At 48.1% G+C, this 22,080-nt stretch overlaps 1 long non-coding RNA gene across 1 annotated transcript; it reads left to right on the top strand.

Moving 5' to 3' along the window:
* The first annotated feature begins 5,820 nt into the window (after positions 1–5,820).
* On the top strand, positions 5,821–22,025 carry LOC122218322. Its single transcript, XR_006201986.1, has 4 exons — positions 5,821–5,884; positions 8,358–8,815; positions 17,070–17,180; positions 21,416–22,025. It is a non-coding gene; the product is annotated as an uncharacterized LOC122218322 (long non-coding RNA).
* The last annotated feature ends 55 nt before the right edge of the window (positions 22,026–22,080 follow it).

The raw sequence follows: 22,080 nt of genomic DNA, 5'->3' as shown, positions 1-22,080 counted from the left end.
GATACTATTTCCAGGTTGACAGTTCTAAATCAAGTGAATTTTAGGACACCCAGCTGGCGTCTAAGAATTGAAACCCTGTGTCCATTTTTCTAATACGTGGTCCTTCCAAAACATTTCCCCACGTCGTCGCTGTGGTAAAAGCACACAACAGAAACATACAAAATAAAAGCAAAGTCCTCCAAAGTCCCCTCTACGCACGTGCTACAACCTAAGGGTAGTCACTCTTACTATTTTATCATTTGTTCTTCCAAAAATTAATATGTGTGTCACAGGAAACGTGTATGTGAGTGTTTGTGGAAGCATCTTCGGTTGTAAAAACCTGAGGGAGAGGGGGGCATGTGCCTCTGTCTTCTAGTGGGTAGAGGACAGAGACGCTACTAAATGTCCTACAGTATGAAAAACAGCCCTCACGACAAAGAATTATCGACCCAGGGTCAACGCTGCTGATGTTGAGAAACTCTGCTCCAGGGTAGAGTGGTTTTGAAACCTGACTGCTTTAGAATCCCCTGGAGGTTTGTTAGAACACAGATTGCCGGGCCCCACCCCCAAAGTTTCTAATTCAGTAGGTCTGGAGCGGGGCCCCACAATTTGCATTTCTATAAGTTTCCAGGGGATGCTGATGTGGCAGGTCTAGGACCACACTTGATGAACCTTGCCCCGGGGACCTTCCGTGTGGGGCCTTCCCCTTGTCCTCATGGACAAGGTGGGCTCACCAGCACCTGCCCTCGGTGCCGCCAGAAGGAAGGGATAAAAGCCCACTCTGTGGCTGCCCAACCAAGAAGTAGCAGAAGTCGCAGAAATCATTTCCACTCACAGCCCGTTGGCGAGAACCCCACAGAGAAGCCACACCCAGTTGCATGAGAGACTGGAAGATGTGAGTTCTAGCACACCATTCATGAGCCCCGAGAAGACAGCGGGGGTGGGGGGCTAAAAGGAGGGTGAGAGGATGGATGTTGAGGACAGTCTGCTGGAAGGCACGACGCGATCTGCACCCCACCCCAGCTCTCTGTCATCTCCCTTCCCTCCTGTCCCCTCACTTGCTCTTCCCTAGACACACCCAGCTCTCTGCTCTGCGGCCAGCACGCTCCCTGCGTGGCATTTGTGTTCCCTGTTCCCTCTGCCTCGGAAGCTCCTCTCCCAGTCACTTGGCTTGTTCTCTCACTTGGTTCTGGTCCCAGCTCAAATGTGCCTCCTCAGAGTGGCTGGCCCCGGCCACCCCAACGGGTAACCCCCCTCCTCTGCCCCACTTGCCCCTCTGGTCTTTCTCCCCTTACCCCACTTTCCCCTGTCCATGTCGGTGCTGTCAGCAGCATGTTGCATATTTATTTGCTTCTCTCTTTGCCCCTGTCACAGGAAAGCAAGGTTTATGAGGGCAAGGCCTGTCTTCTTCACTTTTATGTCCTGGAACAGCTCCTGGCACAGAAGAGGCGCTTAAATCTTTGCTGAACAAGTGAAATCTTCCGCTTTTGATAGGCACTGCCAGATGGCTCCTCAAATAGATTTTTGGGTTTAAGTTCTAAATTCGCGAGTCGGTTCAACCCTCATTAATGTGGAATATTTTCTTTGGGCTTCTTGTGTCCAATGTTTTTGCAAATCATGGCCCTGAAATATTCATCACTGGTTCCTCTGCCTCACTGGGGCGGCCTCATCAACCCAGGTCCTGGAAGCTACATTTCCCAGCTGGGGTGTGAGCCAGAAGAAACAAAGTGGGCTGGCAGTAAATCTTCCTAACTAGGCAACACTATTTCTCAAAGGAACATGTGATAGTCACACCCATTTAATGTAAGAGTCCAATCAAGGGAGAGGCATTGATTCAGCTGATTTAGCCCCCATCAGAAAAATCGTCCCCTATCTAAACTATCTTGATTTACAAGATTCTTAATGGCCCAAAAGTGCTGTATCAGCTTAAGCTGATCTAAGAAAATAAACATTTCATAACTGTGATAATATAAATGCCTCCAGACACAGAACAGCTCAGCCCCAATGGATGGTTCTTATAAATAAACCAGGCAATAGCACACTACAGAAATAACCAGAATTTCTGTGACTTCATGGGGAGCCAAATGGAAATGCCCTTGCCAAGTGAATGCTAAAGTCATCTCATAGTCAAAATATGGTCAGGCCCTAGATGGGAGCCAGACATTTTGCTCCAACGAGAGCCATTTCTCAAGTGGAAGCTGGTTAACTTGAGCCCTCAAAATAGAATTTTTATGCTTTGAGTTTAGGGAAAGGGGATGTACTACAAGAAAACGAGTTCATCTAAGGGGTCTGGTTAAAACCAGACAGAAACAAGACGCCAGCCGCAGGCCTGGAACCAGCTTCGACGCGGTGGCTTATGTGTTGTAGGCCGACAGCCCATGCGTCTGGATTCACCGTGCCCCGCAGCCCAGCAGGGTCCTGTGTGATTACAAGCAGGCCAGGCCCTGGTCCACGAGACAGAGATTTTCAGCATCGCTGGTTAAAATAAAAACAGCTTCCTGTTGATCAGAAGAGGCCAGTTATTGGAAGAATCTCATTTCCTGAACATTTTAATTTTTGAGATTTTACGGTGATAAGAAGAAAGCAAATTAATTTTCAAGGGTGTGTGCTGTGGCGATTTCTCTGGGAAATTACATTTTCTGGGACAAGGTGTCCATGTGGTCATCTTTGGATGGACATAGAAGTATCCCAGACAAAATCGGGGACACCTCCCCGCCCCCCCGCCACCTTTGCCCACTGGCTCGATTCTGGGACAACTGGTGCCTCTGTAAGGGCTGGGCTGCACTGAGGCCAGGTTGGCCAGAAGAGATCATTTGGTTCAGACTGTCCCCATAATCTTCCCTGCAGCATAGATGGTGATTTTTCTTACTCCCCAGATTCCAGATCCTCTCAGTAACTAGCTTGGCAGTCTACATGATGGGCAGTGACAGAGAGGAGTGAATGCGTCAGAAAGTGAGGCCAACCCGAGGCTTGGGAAGGCCCTAGGTGGGTGGGGACCTGTGCAAACCCATGCGTGGTCACCTCTGTGGCTTCAGGACTAGCAGGCACCAGCCACAAGGTCCCATCTTGGTCCCATTCAGAGTCTTCTAGAAGGTTCTAGCATTTTCTGCACAAGGCAAGCACAAGCACCATAATCCTGTGGTTTAATGGGGTGAGCACAGCTGATGCTGGGGCAGCTTCCCCCTCAGGGAGGGCCTTCCTGCATATTCACTGGTAGGATCAGACCTCAGTGAGCTCAGGTCCTTAGAGCACAAAAAGAAATTATTTTTCATCTAACATGTTTGGAAACTATTCCTCGTACAGAGGCACACAGAGCCTTCAAAGGCCACAGACCTAACACTGTTTCGGACACTTTGGAAGCCAAAGAAGCTTTTCCAGATTTTGAGGCTGTGTGTAAAGGCTGTCGCTCTTCCTACAGCTGGTGGTTCAAAGATTCTCCCCTTTCATTCTTTTCTCTTTCGGCTTCTTCCCTCATCAGATCCCTTTATTCCCCAACTGTGACAGCCTGGTCTCAGCCGAAAGCCTCACTCCAGCTGTGAACTTGGAGGGAGGTGCAGAAACCATGTCCTCTGAAAGCAGAAGTCCCAGGGTCGCATTGCCCTCCAGATCTCTGGGAGGCCAGTGGCTTTTATGTTTTGTTCACAGTGTCCATGACCCATCCCCACCCTGACACTAATACCCACACTGTCAGGGGCTCCAGGAGAAGACAGAAGAGAAGCATGACGCTTGGAGCCTGGACATCCTGTCTCTGACGCCATCTCTGACTGCCGGCTCTCTTGCCAGCCTCCCCACACTGGCATTAGCACCCTGCTCTTCTCCAGACGCCATCGAAGACCTGAGCTGGAGACCACGCCAAACAATTCCACGGCAAATCCAGCCGGCGCTCTGGGACTGTGAGTGCGATCCAGGCTCCACTGGCCACGTGTGCAGACTGAGCACTTGAAACGTAGCTACTGTGCATGGAGGTAAGTATAAAATACACAGCAGATTTCGGACGCTCAGCATAAAAAGAGAATGTAAAATGTCTCATAATGTTTATATTGATCACATTTTGAAATGATGCTATTTTTTATATACTGGGTTAAATAAAATATATTAAAATGAACTTCATCATTTGTTGCTTTTTACTTTTTTTTAAAGCCTTTTTTTTTTTTTTAATTTTTTTTTTCAACGTTTATTTTATTTTTGGGACAGAGAGAGACAGAGCATGAACGGGGGAGGGACAGAGAGAGAGGGAGACACAGAATCGGAAACAGGCTCCAGGCTCCGAGCCATCAGCCCAGAGCCCGACGCGGGGCTCGAACTCACGGACCGTGAGATCGTGACCTGGCTGAAGTCGGACGCTTAACTGACTGCGCCACCCAGGCGCCCTTAAAGCCTTTTTTAAAAAAAAATGTTTATTTAGAGAGAGGGAGAGAAAGAGCATGCTCAAGTAGGGGAGGGACAGAGAGGGAGAGAGAGAATCCCAAGCAGGCTCCATGCCGTCACTACAGAGCCTGATTTGGGGTTTGATCTCACGAACCGTGAGATCATGACCTGAGCCAAAATGAAGAGTCAGATGCTTAACCGACTGACCCACCCAGGCGCCTCTCTTCTTTCTTTTTCTTTCTCTTCTTTCTTTCTTTTTCTTTCTTTCTTTTCTTTCTTTCTTTCTTTCTTTCTTTCTTTCTTTCTTTCTTTCCTTTTCTTCTTTCTTTCTTTCCTTTCTCTTTCTTTCTATCATCTTTTTTCTCTCTTCTTTCTTTCTTTCTCTCTTTCTATCATCTTTCTCTCTATTGTCTTTCTCTCTTTTTCTTTCTTTTTTCTTCCTTCCTTCCTTCCTTCCTTCCTTCCTTCCTATCACCTTTCTTTCTCTTTCTCTCATCTTTCTTTCCCTCTTTTCTTTTTTCTTTTCCTTTCTCTTTTCTTTTCCTTTCCTCTTTTCTTTTCTTTTTTCTTTTCTTTTCTTTTCTTTCAGTAGGCTTCGTGTCCAGTGCAGAGCCCAATGTGGGGCTTGAACCCTTGGATCAAGACCTGAGCTGAGATCAAGAGTTGAACACTCAACCAACTGAGCCACCCAGGGGCCCCCTGTTTCTTTTACTTTTATTCACATGGCTACTAGAAAACTTAAAATGACCGGCATGGTCTGCATTCCATTCCCACAGGATGACACCACACTAGAAATGCTGGAAGGAACTCCAGGGTGGTCTGAGGGTCAGGAAAGTTCCTGAATGGGGGAGCGGAGGAGAGGATTTCACCAGAGAAGGAGTTAAGAGCTTTATGTTTGGGGGCGGGGGGGAACTATTCTAACTCCCTAGCAGACCAGTGGGCAGGGGCAGGAGGAAGCCACCTGGATCTCATCAGGTGCCTGTTTCAGGTGACTTGTGTGCTCAGGCCAGCCTTCGGTCACCCACAGCACATGGAACCCTCCACAGCACATGGAGCTGGGAAGCTGGGATGTGATCTGTCTCCAAGCCCTTCAGCCCTCCGGGAGGAGAGGGCCCTGAGTTTGCCCTGCAAGTCACTGGTCCAGACAGTGGCTAACACGGAAGCATTTTTGCATCTGGGCGAAAAGTCCAAGAGTGACAGCGGCTGTTTCAGTGCTGCGGCACTTTCCTCAGTCCTGACTGTTCGGTTTTCTCAACAATCCTACCCAGTTGGTTTAATTACTGCCAGTGTTTCCCAAATAAGAGTCGTCCAGGGGTTCCTAACAGGCATGAGGTCATGCCAGGTAAGAGGGGAAGCCAGGACTTGCCCCCTGCCCCTGCCTCTGCACTCTGAGCACCAAGCTCCACCGTGTTCCAGCCTCTGCTGGGACCTGGGCCCCACCCCAGCGGCCCGCCCCGCCTCGCCCCGCCCCGCCCCGCAGCTGGCTGCTGGCCCGGCGGGCTTTCCTGGACTCTGCTGTCTGCTCCTGATCCAACAGGTACAGCCCGGAGTCCCTGCCCAGCACCGGGCCCTGGGCCCCAGGCTGTGGAATGTAGGAGAAGCATCCAACAGCCCGCACTCCCAATTTCCTGCCGGCTGGGGCAGTGCCGCTTGGGTGAGAGGGGCGGCGGAGGCACCGGCTGCCTCCGCACCCTCGCCCTGCGGTCCCCCCGCCGCTCACTCAGGCTTTGCTCCCCTCGGGGCTCGCGGGGCCTCTGCCTTTCGTCCGGCCCTCTGTTTTCTGTTTCGCCCTGGCAGGTTCCATCTGGCGCTTAGATCTTATAAATAGCCGCAGCTAGGGTGTGACTCGGGTGGAGACGTGGAGCTGGTACTCCACCCTGAAGGGGAAAAAAGCTCATTTAATTCATTTCTGCACTTGGAAGCCTCTCCCTTTTCGAACGCCAATTAGGCGGCAGCTGCTGGGGACTTTTTTCCTCTCCTTATCCCAAGATGGCCGTCTGATTTTCTGCGCCTGTTGACTTAAGCTCTTACAGGAGGCTGGGTGGGGCGGGCGTGGTAGGACCGCGGCCGCTCTGAAGTGGGCTGGCCGAGTTTTGCTGACTTTCCGCGAGAGCCTGTGGGTGGGAGCGGGTGAGGTTCCACAGAGGACCCAGCCCTCGTCTGTTTCTTCCAGGACGCTGGGGTTTGGGGTAAGGAGAAGACTTCCCTGGGAGGGGGAGATCCGGCTGGCCAATGCCTCGGGAAGCCCCCCGGACTAGCGCCCTAACCGGATTCCCCGCCGAAGGGCTCTGGGCCTCTTGTCTCCTGTAGGATTTGGGGCTCTGCACCACGCATCTGGCATCCATCCTGTGCTGCCTTGTGGTTTATGTTGGCTCTCAAGAGCCGTGTCCTCATCAGTGTTAGTGGGGGTTACAGTGCCCGCCCAGAGTTCTCGGGCGGGTGGCTTGGTTCAATGCACGGAAAGCATTTGGCACGGAGCCTGGCACACAGTGAGGGCGCACAGATGCCAGCTCTCGCCAGCTTCCGTATTAGGTTGAGACACAGAGCCAGACAAACGCTCAAAGAACAGTTCCTGAAGGCTTGCAAGCAACTTATAGGAAGACCAAAAATAAACTGGAGGGTTTCCAGGTATCAGCCAAATGTTAATATCTTAAGTGATTTTTAAAAATGAAAGTATTAGATAATAAAATGTGGACTGCATATCAATACATAATGAAAGCATCACAAGGTAAAATAATGACAGAAGCAGAGCAAGGGGGTATGTCAGCAGACAAAAAATGAGAAACACCCAAACAACACTCACCCTCCAGGGATCATTGCTATTGTGAAAACTCCTTGATGTGTGACCTTTTGGCTCCTTTTCTATACATATATTAATTTGCGTGTGTGTGTGTGTGTGTGTGTGTGTGTGTGTGTGTGTGTGTCCGGCCAGGCAGGAGAGGAGGTTCTGATGCAGTCAGCGGAAGGAGTTCTTTGGATTTCTGTGGATGTGCCTGGGGCTTGTGTGACTGAATGGGGGAGACACAGGCCTGGGGTGTGCAGGGAGCCCCACAGAGAGAACAGGGATGGCGAGAGAGGGATGTCATGGCCTTTGTCCTCAACCCTCCTTGGAATCAGGCTTGAGCGTTCTCCAAGGAGATGGGTAGGAGCCATCGTCTAACGGGACTGCCCTCACGAAAGACTGGGAGACTCTGGGCTTAGGCCTCAGCACCCAAATGACAAGCTGTCCAACAGAGCTGGGGAGGCGGTCTCAGCACTGCCAGCAATGGGCGGTCTCTTTACGGCTCTGTTTGGTGGACCCCAACGATGGTGACTCACTGAAGACAAACCCGATGGAGAGCTCTGTGTGGCTCCTGTGGCCAAGACACTGAGGCCCCTTCAGAATCGCCTGGAAATAACGGGGAGGGTTCAAAGAGGGGCTCAGGTCCTTCTGTTTGGCAAGGGGAGCTTGGAATCATTGGAATTTGGGTGTAAATGTGGATATGATGTCATTATTAGATAATATTCAGTCATTTGTATCATTTCATAAGTAGCTCCCGCATGGTTAAATTAGGATGAAAACATTGCCTTGATTTGATTATTTTTTTATTCGAGTATAATTAACATACAGTGTTATTTTTTTTTTTACTTTTTTTTTTTTTAACATTTATTTATTTTTGAGACAGAGAGAGACAGAGCATGAACAGGGGAGGGTCAGGGAGAGAGGGAGACACAGAATCTGAAACAGGCTCCAGGTTCTGAGCTGTCAGCACAGAGCTCGACGCGGGGCTCAAACTCACGGACCGTGAGATCATGACCTGAGCCGAAGCTGGACGCTTAACCAACTGAGCCACCCAGGCGCCCCAAACATACAGCGTTATATTAGTTTCAGGTGTACGATATAGTGATTCAACAGTTCTCTACATTTCTCAGTGCTCATCATGATGAATGTTTTCTTAATCCCCTTCATCTATTTCACCCGTCGCCCCCACCCACCTCCCCTTTATGGTAACCATCAGTTTGTTCTTTAGATTTCAGAGTCTGGTTTTTCTTTGTTTCCGGAGAGTCCATTCCAGCATCTGGAACAAGAATAAGAAGGAAAGATTCGAAGCAATATCCCAATACTCTTTAGATTCTATCAACTGTGAGACACTATGGATTTTGAAAGACGGCTGACTGCCTTTCATGCCTCTGAACTCCGCCCTTCCTTGGCATGATGGAGAAGGAAAATGAACTCAAGACCCACCTAGTACAGCATCTTAAATCTAATTAGGTACCCAAACAAGCGAATTATTTGAACTCAACGCATCCCAAGTTGCAAAAGTGGGCCAAGTCTCTTGGCTCCTAGGACTACAGCTTTGCCTCCTTCAGGAGCTAGAGAGCTGATGCTCAGGAGAACTGCAGGTATGCGCCAGGCCCCGGGAAGAAGCACACCCTCCTGTGTAATGCGAAGGCCACGGCCCAGACTTCATTCTCCCCGGGTCTCAGGGTAAGTGCAACAGTGGAGGAAAATCTAACTACAGAAGCGCGAGCCCTCTTTCCGAGTGATAATGCTGCCTAGCAGGGTGCCTTGGGAGAGCTCGATTGTACGGTACGTCCCTTCTGTACACAGGGCCTGTGAGTCATGCTCCTTAGGGAAGATCAGAGGAGAGAAAGCCTAGTGGCTGGCAGGTGCCTTAGGTCCTTCAGATAGGTCCTTGTCTCAGGGCCCCTGTGACCTGTGAAGATCTTCAGGGGTCAAACCTCTTATTCTCTCTTCTCTGGGCCCCCTCTTCCCAACTGGAAAGAGTATCACCGTCTCCTCAGAGCACCATTTAATTTCCTCTTCATAGACTAAGCCTTTATCAGATGTCACGATGTTTTGCACCGAGGCATCAATGTCACTGTTCAGAGAGACAGTATTTTGAAACCTGAAGACAGAGAAGAGTGTGGAATAGCTGCAGATACAGACAGTTGATTTCATTCATTCATTCATTTTTCCCTTGAGTGCTTAGAGAAACACTTAAATCCTCTGTCTCCTCTGCTGCTGCGTTGCTCAAGCCAACGTGCTCTCTGAGCTGGACCGGTGCAGTACTTTCTGAATAGTTCTATTTGCTCCCATTCTTTTTTTAAAAAATATTTTTAAAAGTCCATTTATTTCTTTTTTCAAAATGTTTTTTTTCAATTTATTTTTAAGAAAGAGACCGAGAACGAGCAAGCGAGGGGCAGAGAAAAGGAGACAGAATCCAAAGCAGCCTCCAGGTCTGAGCTGTCAGTACAGAGCCCAACTCAGGGCTTGAACCCACGAACTGGGAGATACGACCTGAGCCGAAGTTGGATGCTTAACCAACTGAGCCACCCAGTTGCCCCTAAAGTTTTTCTTTCTTTCTTTCTTTCTTTCTTTCTTTCTTTCTTTCTTTCTTTCTTTCTTTCTTTCTTTCTTTTATTTTTTTTTAGAGAGTGACAGAGCACAAGCAAAGGTGGGCAGAGAGAGAGGGAGACACAGAATCCAAAGCAGGCTCCAGGCTCTGAGCTGTCAGCACAGAGCCTGACGCGGGGCTCGAACTCACAAGGCATGAGATCATGACGTGAGCCGAAGTCGGACGCTTAACCGACTGAGCCATCCAGGTGCCCCATTTATTTATTTCTAAGTTACCCCTATACCCAGTGTGGGTCTTGAACTCATGATCCCAAGATCAAGGGTCACATGCTCCTCTGACTGAGCCAGCCAGGTGCCCCTGTTTACCTCCATTATTGACTTTCTCCAACTATTCTCATCAAGGTGATCTTTAAAATTAAAACAAAAACAAAAACAAATTTCATCTTGTCTCTCTGGATCCCTGCTGAAAGTCACTGACTGGCTTTTTCACTTCCCTCCATTCTCCAGGCTACTGCCTCCTCTCAGGGTCAGCTCCCCCTCCTTTCTGTGCTGCAGTGACCTTACCTCTCTTTCAGATCCTCAAATCTGCACGAGCCTCCCCTCTGGCTCCAGAACCTTTGCCTGGACTCACCCCTCCCTTTCCCTCTTCATGTAAAATTAACTCCTTTACTTCAAATCTCAGTTCAAACCTCGCTTCCTCAGAAAGCCTTTCACAGCCTCCAGGCTTAAACAACTTCCTTGAAATACGTTCTCTTAACACTTGGTGATGTGTTTCATATCACTTAACCAGAGTGGGTGCCTGTATGTTTTTCTGGGTGGTTATTTGATACTGACGGGTGTTAGTCTGTCTCCCCCAGTAAATTATAATTGCATGAAAATTGGGTCTGTGCCTGTTCCCTCTTCATTATACTCTCAGAGCCTAGCACAGAGCCCGTCGCAAGAGTGTTCAATAAATGTTTGTCAGATACTTGTCAGATACGTACACTTGGCTCCCAGGAGTTTGTCATCAGCTAGGAGAGAAACATCCCAACTTCTCCTCCAAAGCCCTCTTCTAACGTCATCTTCATTGTGATGCTTCCCTGCCCATTTCCCTTTCCTCGCCTCCCTGGGCAAGAGAAAGCCCCTCCAGCATGTGCCCCAGCCTACTCCGTGTTGCTTAGTAACCCCACCTTGGGCTTTCAGAAGACGGGTCTGCCCTCATCCATACTGTCAACTGGACAGCTCCCCCTGGATGCCTGTATCCCTTTCTTCGGGATGCTGTAACAAAGTACCACAAACTGCTTAAAGCAACAGAAGTTTATTTTCTCACAGTTCTGGAAGCTAGAAGTCAAAAACCAAGGTGTTGCCAGGGCCACGCTCTCTCTGAAACACAGAGGAGAGTCTTTCCTTGCCTCTTGTAGATTTTGATGTTTTCTGGCAATCCTTGGTGTTTCTTGGCTTGTAGGTACATCACACCAATCTCTACCTCCGTGGTCACCTAGCTGTCTTCTTATAAGGACACCAGTCACATTAGATGAAGGGTCTACTCTCCTCCAGATGACCTCATCCTAATAGTAACCAATTAGATCTATACCTACCCTATTTCTAAATAAGATCACATTTTGAGCTCTTGGGGGGGGGGGTTGACCCGAACATATTTAAAAAAATATTTTTTAAGTTTATTGATTTGGAGAGAGAGGGAGAGGCAGAGAGAGAGAGGGAGAGGCAGAGAGAGAGAGAGAAAGAATCCCAAGTAGGCTCCATACTGTCAGCAGAGAGCCCAACGCAGGACTCAAACTCATGAACTTTGAGATCACGACCTGAGCCGAAATCAAGAGTTGGACGCTTAACTGACTGAGCCACCCAGGTGCCCCACTGAACGTATCTTTTTTTAAAGTTTTTATTTGATTATTTTGAAGTTTATTTATTTATTTATTTTGAGAGAGAGAGCGGTGGGGGTGGGGGGCAGAGAAAGAAGGAGAGAATCCCAAGCAGGCCCACGCTGATGGCATGGAGCTCGACTTAGGGCTCAGTGTCATGAACCGTGAGATCATGACCTGAGCTGAAATCGACAATCAAACACTTAGCCTACTGAGCCACCCAGGCGCCCCAAGCGTATATTTTTGAGAGACATAATTCAGCTCATAACAAACACATTATGTAACTCAAATTCAGGTCCCAAATTGCCCTCAGTGTCTTCCCCCCCAAGCCCATTCATCCTCCTATATTCCTTATCTTAACGGGTGGCACCGAGATTCATCTAGAGCAGAACTGACAGTCATCTTATTTTTCTCCTTCTTCCACATTGAATCAGTCATGAAGTTCTACTGACTGTCTCTTTAACCTTTTTCATATTCATCCCCAGTGACTCTATTTTAGTTCCTCCATCATCTTTAACCCGGACAATTGTGGGAATCAAACTGGTCTTTCCATCTCCTGTCTCAATCCTTTTCTAATTCATCCTGCATGCTGCTTCATGAGGGATGCACTTAAAATGCAAAATGACTGTGATACTATGTTTAAAACTCTTCAAAAGCTTTGCTTCGCACATACGGTGGTCCAAACTCCCACGCAAGGCACACAAGATTCCATCATCTTACCCCTACCTTTCTTTCTTTTTTTTTTTTAGAGTTTATATATTTATTTTGAGAGAAAGAGAGAGAGAGGGAGGGAGAGAGAAAGCACGAGTGGGGGAGGGGCAGAGAGAGGCAGAGAGAGAATCCCAAGCAGGCTCTGCATTGTCAGTGCTGAGCCTGATGCAGGGCTCGGACTCACAAACCGTGAGATCATGACCCGAGCCACAGTCAAGAGTCTGTCGCTTAACCGAATGAGCCACCCGGGTGCCCCTTCCCCCTACCTTTCTTAACTCAACTTTTGCTACTGCCTGTCTGCACTCTCTTCTCTAATCATTTTGAACTATTCGGTTTCCTAAACGTAGGAAATGGTTTCCTGTCTTTGAGCTCGTGGCAGAGACGTTTGCCACACTCACAGAACAGCCACGTGTCCCTGTACAGTTCACAACCTGATGAAACAGGTGATTAGTTCTGGCCAATGAGTGGGAATGGAAATTATCTCTATCACCTCTGTGCTGAGGAATTCACCTTCAGTGTGTTAGCTTCCAGCTTTCTGTTCCCTGCAGTGCCAGCTTGGAAGCCACATGTTCTGGATGGTAGGGCTATTAGAGCGTGTGGACTCTGCTCGTTTCGGGCCTCAGAGGACTGTGTAGAGCAGAGCCTTGCCTATTACTCCTCCTACCCAGCCCCGAACCAGCTGACCGGCCTTGGACGTGACTCGAGTGAAAAATAAATCTTAGTTATATTTAGCTACCAAGGCTTCAGGGTCATTTTGTTACCATGGCATAACTTAGGCCATCCTGACTCATGCAAGGGGTTCCCTCCGCCTGGAAAAGTCTTACTGATCCTTCTAGCCCGATGCTGTTCTCCTTTGTGAAACTGATCTGACCCATTGCCACTGCACCTTGTCTATAATGCCAACGTGGTCCTTATCACCTGTTATCACAATCATTCAATACCCAGTGAATCATGAAATAGTAGATGGTGTGTGCCTCGAGGGCAGGGTCTGTGTGCTGGTCAGCTGTCAGGTTTTTATCTCCAGCACCCCACAGGGTGTTGGGCATAAAGGGGGTACCCAATCCAATAAATAATGAATGAATGAATGAATGAATGACCTGACTGCATGTAATCTGTCAGTAGAGAGTGATGGGGAAGGCCTCGAGGAACATGAAAACACCGTGTGGGACTCCGTGGCCTGGAGACACGAGGAGTCAGTGACTGCAATTTTGAGCTCATGCCATGTTCAGAGCAACATGGCCTCTATGATATATATCCCTGAGGCTTCAGTGAGTGAAAGGATTATAGACGATAAAACTATCGTGTGCAATCAGGAAGTTAAAAAGGGAGTCCAAAAAGTACTTTTAACTCATGAGCGAGTACACTAGAGTGGAATAAAAATGCGCTTTCTTATTGGCAGAAAGTGATGATTTAGGGGGTGCCCCAGGTGGCTCAGTTGGTTGAGCAGTCGACTTCGGCTCAGGTCATGATCTCGCAGTTTGTGAGTTCGAGCCCTGCGTGGGGAGGATCGCGGCTGTTGGTGCAGAGCCCGCTTCAGAGCCTCTGTCTCCCTCTCTCTCTCAAAAATAAGTAAACATTTTTTTTTAAAAAGAAAGTGACGATTTAGGAAATAGCATTGCATGTTTTTGACACAGCCAGAATGACTGTCAAATTAAAATCGTGTATAACTGGCTCACTGGAAGAGCATGAAACAGGGATTGTGAACCAAATGGAACTCTTCCCCTCTTTCTCTCTCTCTCCATCTGTCTGTCATCTCTCGCCCCTGGGAGCAGTAGGGGCAGATCCAAGTTTTGTGGGGGCCCCCATTGTCTCCTTCAATTTTATTCGATGGCGGCAGCAGCCCTCTCCCTCCAACGATGACTTGGGCCAGTGAACTTGCTGTCGTGCTCAGATAATACAATACTCCTTTGAGTTGCAAAGAAGTAGCCTGCCTTCGGACCTTAACATTCTAAGTCCCAGGTAATAGTTAAAACTCTGAAACTGATTTAGCCTGAAATCTTTTCTTCTCCCTTGGCTCAGACCCGCCTCATCCTGGAAGCCTGCCCTGGGAAAGGGGGCATGGCCCTTCTCCTCGCCTCCCCCTCTGCTCACCTCCTCCCCCTTGCTAGCTGCTGCTTCCCTCCGTGCTTGGAATGAAGCCCAGAAAGGGGAGAGGTAAGGGAATAAGATCGTTCTCACGTGGCTGGGTGGCCTAAGCCCTTTGGGCCGGCAGCTGGCCTCCATGGGGTGGCCTGGCAGATGATTAAAGCTGGCCCTGTCACGGGCTCTGCAGAGGCCTCCAGCTGGGCCCCCCGTCTCCTGTGGTTCCCTTGACCCAGGCTGAAGGTCTCTATCCCTCTGGGTGGTCTCATATGACTCCTTCCCCAGCTCCTGGGATTCCGGAGGTATAACGGCCAGCCCCTTTCTGCTGAGGTCTTCTGTTCATGCCTACAGGCCCCAAGACCACCCCACAGTGCCCCACACCTGCGCCCTTTCCCACGGGGACCACATCTGGTCTTGGGACACTCCCCTTGCTCTGCCACCAAAGTAGTATCCGCCACTGACGTTTAAATGTCTCTCACGCCGTTCCGTGTGCTTTAACATGTGTTATCTCAGTGAACGCTCATAACCACCTACGACGTGGGTAGATCTGGCAGGCCACGTCCGTGAGTGTTTATTTAACAACTTCTGCCTTAAGTTCTGCTGTCACAAAACACTGCAGGCACCTTTCATCTGTCACTGATTTTGATTACAGACCTAGGAATGCAGAGATTGAGGCTTTCCCTTAGCTTGACCGTAAACTCACTGTGAGTCTCAGGGCCGATCGGTAATATCTCTGGAATGGACTCATCAACACCAAGGTTCCTTCTCACCCTAAAATTCTGTGACTTAAGAACTCATTCTAGGATAAGGAATTGCATGTAGGTGTTCAGGGTAGGAGGTAAGAAAAGGCTAGTTGGGACCTAGGCCATGGAGAAGCCTGGACAGTATGGATACAAGTAGCCCTGAAAAGTCTCGAGCGTATTTAAGTTCTGACAAAATGATTAAAATGTCTCAAGACCTAGGTGTCTATCGTTTCTTTTACAATCCTAACGAGAGATCTCAGTAAAAAGAGAGGTTTTCACTCTTGGTTTCGGCTCAGGTCCTGATCTCATGGTTTGTGAGATCGAGCCCCGCGTCGGGCTCTGTGCACGGACAGTGAGGAGCCTGCCTGGGATTCTGTCTCCCTCCCTCTCTGCCTTCCTCCCCTTGTGCTCCCTTTCTCTCTCTCAAATAAATAAATAAACTTAGAGAAAAACAATTTTAAGAAAAGACTATAAAATTCAGCATGAAAATGAATACTGATTTGGAATGACAAGAAAAAGTGCCCGGAAGGCTCCTCATTAGCTTTATAGTGAATCTGCTTCAAAGCGAAGGCGGCTTGGTCTGTCTTGTTCAGAGCTGTGTCCTCTGGACTTAGAACAGTGTCCGGCACATAGTAGGTGCTCAAGAAATACTTGTAGAATCGAAGGGTGATTGACACTAGAGAACTGGTTAAAGGAGAGAGCAAGAAGAGGTAGGAAGCGTTTCCGTAACTTGCCCCTAAACGCAATCAGTAATCACGAGAACTGGATTTGAACGTGGGTGTCTCTCCCCTCCTCTCTGGGTTGGTGACTGCACAGCTAGACTCTGTCCCCAGCCTCCCTTGCAGTCGGGGTGATGTGACCATATGACAAAATTCTTGCAAGTTAAAGGTGAGCAGACATCAAGGTGCTACGTTGTGGCTTGAGCCTTAAGATGATGGGTACGCCTCCTCCCCACACCCCCTTTCTACCTGCCGGCTAAAATCTGGATATGGGGCTGATTCGGTTTGACAAGAACACGGAGGGGTTGGCAGAGTCACCACTTGGAAAAAACCATGGTTCCCAAATGATCACAAAGAAACAGAGCTCCTCCGCTGACCTGCACAGTTCACATCAGGATTGTGCCTTGACGGACAAATAACCCTCTTTGTTCTGTAAGCCATGGTGTTTTGAGACCTCTCCGTTTTAGTGTCACACTCGTACCATTTTTCAAACGCAGGCCCTTGGCATCACACTGTACTTTCTCCGAGCAACACTGCCAGAAACGGGGAGAGGGGTTCATTTGCAGTCTGCCTGACAGGCGCCTTGTGTTTTTCTCGTGGCTGTCCCTCACGCTTCCTTCCCTGGGAATATAACCGTGGCCAGCTATGTGTCCGGTACTGTCCTGAGTACCTTCCACGAAAAGACTTACAATGCAGACAGTACTATGATGTCCATTTTACAGCTGAGGAAACTGAGGTGCAGAAAGGTTAAGCAACACAGCTAGGGAGAGAGCTGGGATTTGGACCCGTGCGGGTCACTTCCACTGCTTACGCGGCCAGTCGCCTTGGCATGTTCTTCTGACCCCCTTGCTTCATTTCTTTTGCTGTCCTCCCGTCCTTCAGATCCATTCAATTCTCCCATCGTGAATAGGCCAACAGAAACACCAGCTGGCCATAAATAAAAAGAAGTTTCTGCCTCTTTCTCTCTGTCAACGGTTCCACTTTTTACATCTCTTTGGTGTCTTCATACAGTGTTGGGAACTCTTGGGTCTGGGGAGTGCCATCAGCCAGCATTACACAGGCACACCAGGCACAGCGAAGAGAGCCCCGAATCAGAAGCTGGAGTTTCCATCTCTTGGCCTGGCTCTGCCGTGGCTTTGTGCGCAGGCTTGACCGTGGCACTCCTCTCTGTAAAGTGACAGGCATGGACGGTCTCTAAGGTTCCTCATTGCTCTGAAATCCATAACCTGTGAGTCTTTCCTTCCTTGGTCCACCGTCTGTCCTCTGGCAGTGCCGGCCCATTTGCAGAAGACCAGGGAGCAGGGAGCAGCGCTGTATTTGAGATCTTGAAGGACACCTCGTGGTGCCACTGGAGTCGGAGATGCAAAAGAAAAAGATGAAGGTAAGTCAGACTCTGTCAGTTTCCTGGCAGTCCAGCCATCTCCAGGCTCAAAGGTCTCCCACGTACACAGGTGCAAATGAAATGATATTCGAGCGTAAGAATGGGGACAAGCAAGCTTCCAGGCTTGGAGAGGGAACATGAACCCACTGACCAGTGAAATGATCCCCAGATCATTCCAGAATCCCAGTTTGCCTGCAAGCGGGGACAGCATGCCCTCCAAGAGACTAACAGATAAATGTAGCTCCAGTGCCTATGAACTTCTGTCAGTCATGGCAAAACACGGATCTGCTAAAAGAGTCTGGGAAAGAAGAATCTGAAGATGCGTGAATGAGTAAACGAAATAAGGGGCAAGGCAGTTTCCCTCCTGTGACCATCTTGAGCAGTCAGACAGCTCTCCGAGATGGCGTAGATGAATCTCCCCGTCACTACTCCATGCTGAATTGGCCATGGCTTGAACATGGGTAGGTTATGGGAAAACTTGGAGTCTGGCTCTCTGCTGAAATCAAACTTTTCCTCCTCCCTGATTTTCACCATAGTCACTCTTCTGGAAATTACTTGCACGTGGTTGATAGAGTATCAGTCTGGGGCTAAGAAAATGGCAGCCAGGACCCATTTGGTCATATGATGAGCAGTAACAGGAAAAAACAGGGAAGAGATAAAACCTAAAACTGGGTGGGCCTCTGCCAAGGGGAGGATGTCTAGAGCTCTTCTGCTTTCTCAACAAAATTACAAAATTATGCGCTTTGACTCGCGTGGCTAAGCAGATGTTCTCTTTGCTGCAAATCTATTAGCTCCTTGCTTACTCTGCCGAGTGGGTGGCGCAAGAAAAGATGAGCTGCAGAGAAGGAGCCGGCAGTGGCAGGAAAGGACACGGGGCGTGAGAGATTAGGAGCTGAGGGACAGCGACCCTGAATTGAGACGAAAGGGGCTTCTGAAGGAGCAAGGCTGCAGCATGTTTAGTTAACGTCTTTCCAACAAAGGAGAAATTTTGTGCAGCCACAGATCATTTGCAATTCAAAGAGCGAGAGGCAAACCGAGTTGAGAACATACTTTGTGTGGAAAGGCATTCATAGTATCCATGCCCCAAATACCTCCCACCCAAGGGAAGTCGTCCGGTACATTTGAGAGCTTTTCGCTGACTTGGGGCCCTCAGTGCCGCCATTTTCCCTCTTTCTCCCTCTCTCCCTTTCCTCTTCCCCCTTCCATACTGGTTGCCTGTCTGTCACTTCAATTCAGTCCAGCCATCTGGAACCTTCCCTACTAGATAATATCTCCACCTCAAATTTAAAAAATGGCCCTTTCCTACTTGATCAGAGCCCTGGTATCTGGATGGTTGAGGAAGATTGCCGAATGGCAGTGTGAGGTGGAGATTTCCTGGGGATTTCAATCACCTTGCTCCCCCTCTACCCTTCATGATAAAGGCTAATCAGGAGGGGAATGAAAACAACACGCAATCTTAGGAGAAATGAGGAATGGGCCAGATGCAACCCACAGAGGCTGGCTGAGATTTCAATTTTCTTACTGTAATGAAAACTGCATTTCCATGAACCGTTGCGGTAGAAATTACTTACCGGCGGTCACCTGTGATAGCATCACCCCGCGGCTCACGTGGTGGGCACGGATGCCGCCAGGGACGGTTGCTGAAGCGCCTTCTCGTGATCACCTTCCGCGCGGTCCTCAGGGTGCCGCAGATGGGCGGAGGCGGCGCTTCCGTGTGGGAAACGAGGCCCGATCCAGAATATGATGGTGATTTAAAACAGTAGCTCCTTCTCCTACCCTTTTCCTGTGACCTTTCCTTCACGGTTCGAATCTGATTTTCTGCTGGGGTCCTGCAGGATGCCAGATGGAGGCCAACCGTAATAAGTGATGGCATTACGTCATCTGCTACGTGCCAGGCAGTGAACTGGTGCATCTCTTACGTTCTCCCTCATCATTTCCATTATCCTGTGCACCAAAGATTGTCCTCCAGTGCTCTCCTTTCCTTTCTTCCTTAATAATATAATTATACATTTTTTTTCTTTAAATGAGGCACATGAATTCCTACAAGAAGACCACATAGCCCAGCCTCCCCTGTGGCTACGTGTGCCCATGAGGTCATTGTGTTGGAAGCAGAAGTGTTCTGTGCGGTTCTGAGGAAGTGTCCTAAACAGGAAGAAACATGCCCCTTTTTGTCTCTTCTTTTCTATGCCAGTTGGAACGTGGATGTGATGGCTGGGTGTGAACAGCCTTCTTAGACCATGAGGTGGAAACCACTTGTTGAGCATGGTAAAGCAACGAGAAGGAGCTCGAGTCGCTGATGATTGTAGAGGAGAATTTTGAGGGTTTTGGTCACCTGATCTGATCCTGTCCTACCAAAAGCACCCAGTAAGAAAGTAGTAGAATGAGGTGTTGGGGAATATGGGCTCTGGGGTCAGACACACCCGGATTAAAAACTTACCTCTCCTACACTTATCAGCTCCATGATCTTAGGCAAATTACTTAACTGTTCTATGTCTGATTCTTCATTTGCAAAATCAGTATAAGTAAAGAGTAAGCAAAAGGGATTTGGGGAAAAATCTTTAAAATTTTTCAGCATAGTGCCTGGCACATGGTCAGTGCATGACAGAGGATAGATATTATGATTCTAATATTATAGATGAGGAAACAAACTTCAGCAGTTAGGAAACTTCTCCAAGGCCATGAACACAGATAAATAACCGAGAGTATTAGATCCGGAAGCTCCCGAGTTTTCCATGACATTGACCACCATGGATGCCCAGATGTCACCATGAAAAACAAGGGAAAAAATTTGAACTCTTTTTTATACTTTCTAGTGAACACATGTACGTGCACACACACACACACACACACACACACACACTACACACTTTAGGTAGTTCAGTGCATTCTTCGAATGTAAAATTAGCAGTTTTACAAAAGAATCTACCAAAATGGAAATGTTTGTTTGAACTAACATGTACTAATATCACTAGGTACAAAGTTTCCAGCAAGCTGTGCTACTGTCTGCTGACCCCTCAGGGTCACCTGCTGGTGATCAGTCCCCTGTGACATGGTCACATTCTGCATTTCCTTGTGTCCACACCGAGCTCAAGCTCATTTTTCAATTTGCAGATGAGTTGAGCTCAGAATATCAGTCCTTAGTATGTCAAGCCTGTGCAGTGGTGTCCTTCCGACCCAGACTTTCTGTCAGACCAGGGCTAAGGTTTGGATGGGATTGTTTTATAGCAACTGTGAGCTTCTAACAATGAGGGTGGCTCAGTGGCCTATAAGTCAAAGTGGATGATTTGAGAAGGCTGTGAACTCTATCAAGGCAGGGACTGTGTCTGTTTTGTTCACTGATGTATCTCTACTCAGAAGGACTTAATCACTATGTACTGAATCGTGTTTGGATGAATGAGGGCTCTCAGGATCACCATGCAATAAACCATCATGGCTGAATCAAACCACCGAACTGATGCTCACTGGACTTCCCCATGGGGCCCAAGTATGGGGGTCACTTGTCCAGCACCCAATCCTACCATTCCAATTGTACTCCTTCTATCTTTTAGAGAGCTTCCCACCATGGGCTGTTTTGGGGAGGGCAGATGGTGGAGGAAAGTGCCTGCTCTTATAAATCAAAGTGGTCAGATCCTCTCTCTGGGAGCTTTGAATTCAAACAACTGTTGCAAGGATGTAAGATGATTGGAGGCTGTTCACTGCAGGACCTGGATGGAGTGTAGACCATATGCTTCTGCTCTGAGTTTTGCTGTGTCTCCTTCAACCTTCCCTTTACCAGCTCCCTTAGTCCTGCCCACATTCCCACCCTCAACTTCAAACCTCCCACAGATTCTGATGTGCCTTAAAGTCATTGAATAATCCCCAGCCCCTTTGTTTCTTAAAATAGCTTTCAAGCAAAATTGCAAGAGAGATTTTGCTGCTAATCTTGGTCTTCACTGATAGACCTAAAGCTTATCTGGTAAATTTCCAAATAGCAACTTGGGAGAAGTTGTGCAGTCAAGGCCAATATTTTTCAGTTTGAAATATGGAGACTGAAGTAATTGGAGAAGGTGACAGTGACTATTTTTGAGATGATTATTAGGAGCAACTCTTTGGCACTGAAAAAGTTGGAGAGAAGTGAGTTGAAAACTGGCTCCATGGCTAAATATGGTGCCAAACACCTAATTTTACAATTGTCGGTGAATTTTTTCTCATCAACAAAGAATGTACTTTGGCACGTTTCTCTCCCACCCTCACAGGATGGTCATCGCTGTGCTCTTCACATGTTGTGAGAATTCTGGGTCATTTTCTCAAGTTTGGAATTGTGGATGTGGCCGTGGCTGTTTCCAGACAGAAAACAGTGGAATCCTGGAAAGAGTCAAACAATCAACTGTGATTTTGTACTTCGATCCAGATGACTTAAGCAAGCAGATCCTTTGGGTTTTACACATCTATGAAATATCAGGCCCTCGTGTTCTCCTTTTGGGGTGTTCTTCCTTGAAAAGAATGCACTTTCACTATTTAAATCATATCAGTAAATAGTCATATTGTGTCTTATGGTTTTTTGGTCCTTCTGTCTTAAAAAGAATGATTTCAAGAATGAAGTTTCACATGCCGATTTGAATAGTTTAATTTTTGTTGGAATAATTAGTTCCCTTCCTTCTCATCTTTTTCTGAACCCACTGGAAAAAAAAAAAGACAAAGGAGAGAGGCAGAGAGACACCAAAATAACATCTTTCCTATTGATAAAGCTGACATTGGAGAAAGTGGAATATATCTGTGGCCAAATGGACTTCCTAATCCTGAGTCCACGTGCTGGCTGCACCAGCCGATCTGGTCAGAGGCAGAAGCAGACCACTGCTGGCCTCCACACACAGTAAGCGTGGAGAGATTTACTGCTGTGCTTGCCATGGGTTTGACAGCC

Source organism: Panthera leo, chromosome B1 (genome assembly GCF_018350215.1).
Source record: "Panthera leo isolate Ple1 chromosome B1, P.leo_Ple1_pat1.1, whole genome shotgun sequence".
Taxonomy (NCBI): Eukaryota; Metazoa; Chordata; class Mammalia; order Carnivora; family Felidae; genus Panthera; species Panthera leo.
This window is presented reverse-complemented; position numbering and strand designations above follow the sequence as displayed.